A 6,920-nucleotide genomic window follows, 5' to 3' on the forward strand; every position below is an offset into this window, starting at 1 on the left:
AATTTTTTTGAATAAATATAAAATAAATATATAAAAAATTTAAATTTTTTTATATTTTTAATAAAAAAAATTTAAATTAATAATCTTAAAATGTGTCCTTTAGATAGCAAAATCCTAATCTTTTTCATATTCCTTTGGCAGCACAATTCCGGTGACATTGCAATCTTTTAGAACTTTGGATAATACACGATCCTTGCACGCCTCATAATTCTTGCACGCAAAAAGAAAATAACAACGAAAAAACACTGCATTGAAGAGTTAAAGCTTACGATGGGACATCAAGGAGCAACAGTAAGAACACAATGAGAAGAATAATCTTAAAAAATAATACTACACATCCAACTCTTTTTATTAATCAAGAATAATCTAATTTTATTAATCTGTTCTTTCATTGAATGTACAAGACACTTAGAAGAACCAAGCAACAATTATCTACCTTCGAAGATCAATTACATATACATACATAAATACAGAAATTTATCAAGGCTTCAAAAATTTCAAAGAAACAAAAAATGCTTCCATTCACATTTCAAACACATACATATCCCCTCCTACTTTCCCGTTACCAGTGAGAGAATAAGGGGTAAAGCAATTAATAAAGAAACTGCAGCCAACGATCTAATTGATTTCATGTTGGTCTTTGGTAAACATATTTTGTTCTTGGATCCACAATAACACCTTTCCCTCCATTAACTTCTAAGTCATGCCTGCGAGTAGAGTGAAAACAAATTAGGTCCCTGTCTATGATCTAACTTTGACTGCAATGGAAGAATTAGCAGTTCATATAAGTAGAGTTATCATACTCTCAAGTTAACTCATTAAGAGTTAACAAATTTTGGTCCTCAAATTAAGCGTACAAGTTTACGAATTTACAAGGAAGATTACAAGTTGAGTCTTACGATTCAAGTTTACCTGAACTCTACAAGTTGAGTCTTATGATTCAAGTTTACCTAAACTCATAACTCTACGAGTATAGATGAACTCTAGAATTTGATAACCTTGCAACTAAGATAGAAAAATTCTTGAATAAGTGAGGATCCCCTTTGCTAGCAAAGGGCACCCCCCAATGTGCTAGAACTGCTTTAATCCCAGATACTTTCAGAAGCCAGAGATTAAAAGTGAAACATCGGACAAAATAACAAAATGTGAAGAAAAAAGGTAAATATGAAGACTCAACTGGAACACAAAATCTGGTATGGTCAACTGTTCGCGAGGTACATATCTGAAGAGCTGCAGAAGTCGATCAACATATACTACTTTCTTCCAAACCTGAAAATAAATGGTTAATGATAATAACATGTACAATATGAGGTCATCATATAGGTTGAGGTTCCTGTAATATACCACATTATCCACAAACATCTGTAGCGCAAATACTGCCGCCTTAAGCCCAAAAGTTGGATGAAGGACATATATTGCCTATGAATACCAAATCGGGAAATCAGAACAAAGACTCAAATTATGATGATTTCAGACAGTAGAAAGAGTGCTCACATGCAGGTTGCGCTGGTGCTTCCTACCAAGTATTTGTTGCAATCTTCTCATCCAACCTAGATCAGGCTGCCTAAATAAATCGAAACAGGACAGAAAAGTTACAAGGAATCATGAGTGCTGCACATAAATATGAAGCATCCAATGATTGCAGTTGGATATACACAAGGTTTACAAATGCAACTTGCTAATGGATATTCATGGCGCACCCTGTCTCTCTCAAGTGTGAAGTCATAAAACCTACACTTAAGCATATCTGCCCAAGGAGCATACAGGTAAGTTAAGTTTCCTTGAATCAAGCCAGAGGACTACCCAGATTTGACACGGGGCTAGGTGTCAGTGTTTTAATAATGTGAATAGCAAGAAAAACATAGTGCAAAGCCATGTCAAGGGTAATAACTATGTAAACATGGTTAAGTGGTTTCATGATGCCACATAAGGAATGATCAATTATTTCAGCAACTAAACAATGTACTAGCAACACAATACGTTTAGCTAGCAAGTCCTAATATACATGTTTACATAACTGAAAGTACTCAGTTGGAAAAGCAAGTTTTACTCAACAAATAGCATCGTATTTTTCAACAAAGACAATCCTTAGCAAATTGTAAACCTCCATTTGGAAAGATTGAACCAATTAGTAGTTCAGTACATCCTAGAATTCAAACATTTTAGGACTTACATCTGCAAAGAAGCAGCAGAGTGGAAGTAGACAATAGTATAAGGTTTCTGTATTATGGGCTCAAACTCCTGAAATTAAAAAAGAAAAACATCAATGTCTGGGCAAAAATTGGTTAACTCTTAAACATGGGTATGCCTTCCCAATATCCTGAAGATGAAAATTTCAAAGAGCCAGCTTCACGGTTGCCAACATTAAAAGATATAGAGCTGAAGGTATATAACTGGATTACCTTCACCACATGAAGCACAAATCGTTCAAGATCAAGACATCTGAGCAAAAAGTGAGCTCCCACAACCACCATGACGGGTCGACCCTCACTGTCTACCCCTCCACGATAACTGAAAAAACATAATAGGGCTAATATGAAGACCGCAGACGACATTACATCACAGGACATGCATGCAAAATGGGTGATGAAATAGATGGATACATACACAATTTTCATCTCTGCAATTTCAGAAAGATTTAAAGAATTTGCTTTAGAAAGGTATCTAGAGTGGAGAGAATATTCTTCAGCAGCAGACAGCGGAGGTCCACCAAGGTCACCATATCCAAGCAATTTGGTACAATTCCAGCCTCTTTGTGCTTCAGCAGTTTTCTCCCACTGCTCCAAACGCCTTTGGTCAGGGTCTTTAATCAAAGACATGAAGGCAGGATCCAGAAATGAATCTAAATATGATGAATTCCTAGATAAAGGCAAATGGATCAGGAAAACTACACGAGAAGTAAAATTTCTTAAATGGATTTGTTCTATATCAATAGAATACATAAAGAAACACACTACAGCATAAAACTTCCAAATAATGGCAATTTTGATCATAACATATGCAACAAAAACAAAAACCCTAGGTAAATGACTTTTTCTGTTTGGATTTACACTTTAGCAGAATTTTGATATATCTTTTCATAAACGTAAACATTTAGGGGCTGATAAAGGGCATAAAAAAAAAACGAGTTCTTTAGTGATTTATCAATCCTAAACTTTAGCTTACAAGAAAAATAGTCCAATGAAATCTGCACAGAAACAGAAATGCTTCAAAACTATGGTGAAGCACACATCACTTATCAAGTTGTAACGGAAAATGTTAAATTATATTAACTGGTCCTAGAAGCCTACATATATATGATCCAATTGATTATGCTCATACTAGTGTTTGTTCATGTTGGATTACAATGAAAATCCAGAAAGATATTATATTATCAGTTTTGAAAATTGAAAAAATCTACTGACCTGCGAACCAAGCCAGCATCACTGACAGGAAGATCAACTGGATCTTCAGTTGGTTTTGAAACATTCTTTTTAGGCAAAGGTTTAATTCTGATTTTACGCTCATCTATCATGGTTTCACCATTTTCATCTCCAACATCTGCAGGAAGTTTTGAAAATGCAAACTGCTCCTCGTTTTTATCTCGTGGAAAGTAAAGTGGAAGCAACCTACATTAAGCAATACAAAAGGTAAAAATAAACACTCAGAGAAAATCCAAAGACAAGGTTATGCAGAAGATCAACCGCACTTGTTTAACTCCACAATTTTTCATGTGATTTTAAACATTGCACATATAGACAGAGAAACAACATCAAATGCTGAAAATACCGTTTATATATCTCTGTATCGGTTGTGCTGGTAGTGCAAAAGACAACAGCTTTTATGTTGTCTTTCTGCTTCTCAAGAAACCATTATAATCTGCAAAAGAAAAAAAAAAACTGCACCCAATATACTGTTTGTTTTCCTTAAAAAAATACATTAATCTAAACACTCTTGCTATGGTAGTAAGCCAACTTAAACAAACGGGATTAACAACTTGGAGAGAGAATATTTTGTCATCCTATAAAGTAAAAACCATGCAAGGGGAAAAAAGATCTTACTTATAGCTACATGCGCAGCTGGTTCTCGGGGATAGTTTTTTGCCTCTGTATAAATACAACCCATAGCAATACTGCATCAATATATACCAAAGACAAGTAAGACATATATCTTTAAATAACTACAGGCTCCCTGACACAACAAATCTGGTAGGAAAAGAACTCATAAATTTTGAAAAGAAACAAACCTGTGGAGTCCATTATCAACTAAAAGCTCCAGGCAAGAACGATAACAATGACTTAAAGCATTCTCAGCAGCAGTATGGTACTTCACAGCATACTTTGGACCAACAGTGTGGATAATTCTCCTGCCAGAATTTTATTAAAGGAATAAACCATGATAAGCAGAGAGTCCACACTCTATAGACAAGAAATTTGTAACAAATGCTGAAATATACATCAGTTACAACACAAAGTTGTAGAAATGTAGCATGCATCAACAAAAGTTTTGCAGCATAAAGTATGATTTAGAGATCTCCGAAATCAGATCCAAATCCAGAGACTAGAGAGGCATGCTGTTTGAGATTTACATAGTCAACATCCAACATTTAAAAGACCCTCAAAGAATATGCAAGAATGCTCCCTTTTTAGCAGCTTTGACCATAGACATAACTATGAAACTAATGAACAATTGTCTTTTTCATGATTTGAGATTTAGTTTTCTCCCTAGAGACAAAACTTGCCTGCCACTATACGCACAACACATAATCACAAGTGCATAGTAGTATTTATCTTCTTACAAAGAGATACTGTGCATTCCCTTCAACAACCAAAACAAAAGGAGTCTATGTACAAACCTGGCGGGAAGGTCATATGCATTGGTAACTTTAGCCATCCCCGTTCGGCATCCACCCTGTCAACAATAAAGTCGTGTGAAGCATATCAGTTAATATGTTTGTGCATCATTTCTCAAAATAACTGTTTCTCCAGGATAGTACTGACATATGAAAATTTATCTATAAATTTTCTGGGCAAGTCTACTAAACATGTAATACAATAACCTATCCAATGTTGACATCTTAGCCCAATCTTCCAACTTACACACACACATGAAATCCAAAACGTTAGTTTGAATATAAATATTGAACCATGATGAAACACTGATATGAGAGTCCCATCTCCTAAATAACCCTTGAATTCACACAAGAAATCCAAAATTATAATACAAATTTGTAACTAAAATTAATTAATGTTCCAAGATTGTATATTACTAAAGTTCAAGATAGAGCACAAAGAAACAGTTTCATTAAGTAATTAACTACCAGAGTCGCACATTCTTCTGCAAGGCCAGGTCCAGCTGCAGCATGCAATCCAGGGCTGCTGTGTGTTTCATCCATATTCTGTTAATCGCAAGAACCAAAGGCAAGATAAGAAATAAGAAATTGTTAAATTAACAACAGCATCCACCTCAAGATAATTGCTAACCTCATTTGTTGAATTAACAACAGCATCCACCTCAAGATTCCATGGATTTCCCCTCCACAAATATATCTTTGAGTTAATTTCATGATCAACAGGAAATCTTGAAACAGAACCGATGCTACTACCATCTACACCAGAAGGCGATGCCAGAGGATCAGGAAAGTATGTAGCAGAATATTCTCCATTTTCATACCCCAAGGACTGATCAGCATCATTCCATCGCGGAACTTGATCCAAGGTCACCACAGAGTCACCACTGTCAGTAGGCAATCCACCTCGGGGCGTGGCTGAAGCAGCCACCGGCACAGGCCTATACATTTCAGTTTCAGTTCAGGAACTCCTTCCAAGCTCCACAACCAGTTAGAGTTCAGCTGGCATGACATGAATTAAGTTCACAGCAAAGTAAGCTACCACTCTCGATACTTAATAATTAACAATTCAGTAGCAAGAACCCTCCTTTCAAAACACGAGATTCAAAGCCAAAATCATAAGGACATCCCGAATCGATAAAGAAAGGAAATTCGACACGCGTTATGCGCAATAAGAAATTAAAAAGATATAAATAAAAGGGGAATTTAAAAGAGAGAACCCTAGATTGAGAAAAGAAGAGAAAGAATCGAACCTGAAATTGACGGGAAATAATTGAAGGTGGGATGGTGGGGTGTGGAGGTGATGAAGAGAGGGGAGGAATTGAATGATTGTGATGGAAAGTGAAACGATTAGGTTGGAGATGGGAGAGGTCGTGTTCTTACGACAAAAGGAAAACGAAAATGCAGCTTTCGTCTTTTTCTATTTTCTGCCGCTTTACGGCTCGCTGATCGAGATCCGCACCACAACAAACAGATTACAATGCAATCATACTCCTCTCTCAAATTTTCTAAATTTTTTCACATTCTTTTCACCGTTAATAACAAGTTAACTGAATTTCAGAAACACCCTCAATATTCATTCCACATTATCTACGTTATTTTAGCGACTAACTTGTACAGTTGTACTCGTGCCAATGCCCAATGGAATCTTTGACCTGTTTTTTTGGGACATGGAATAATGTGGATAATATTTAATTTGGTTTCCCATCCCGAGCCTCAATTTAATTTTTAAATTTTGTGAATATAATTTATGTTAGTCATTGAGATAATTTTGATACACAAATATTAACGAAATATTGACATAGACGGCCAGATACTATATTAAACTTATAAAAGGACTTCGTTTTTGTTTTAATATTTAAATAGTTCTAAAACACAAAAATTATACATGGTATTTATTGAAATTTTTTCTCTTAAAAATTTAAAACAAATGATCCCATATCGTGTTTTGGTCTCTTTTACAACACAACACACCCTCACAAACATAACAGATAACACACTCACACTATATTACATGAGTTCTTTTTTCCACCAGTGGAATTTGTTTGGGAGGCATATAAGATGCCAAATAAACCAAGTCATCAACCCTATC

The 6,920-nt window shown here is 35.4% G+C and overlaps 1 pseudogene; it reads right to left on the minus strand.

The window, feature by feature from the left end:
* Positions 352–6,404, minus strand: LOC107631844 (annotated as a pseudogene).

This window comes from Arachis ipaensis, chromosome B03, assembly GCF_000816755.2.
Source record: "Arachis ipaensis cultivar K30076 chromosome B03, Araip1.1, whole genome shotgun sequence".
NCBI classification, from domain to species: domain Eukaryota; kingdom Viridiplantae; phylum Streptophyta; class Magnoliopsida; order Fabales; family Fabaceae; genus Arachis; species Arachis ipaensis.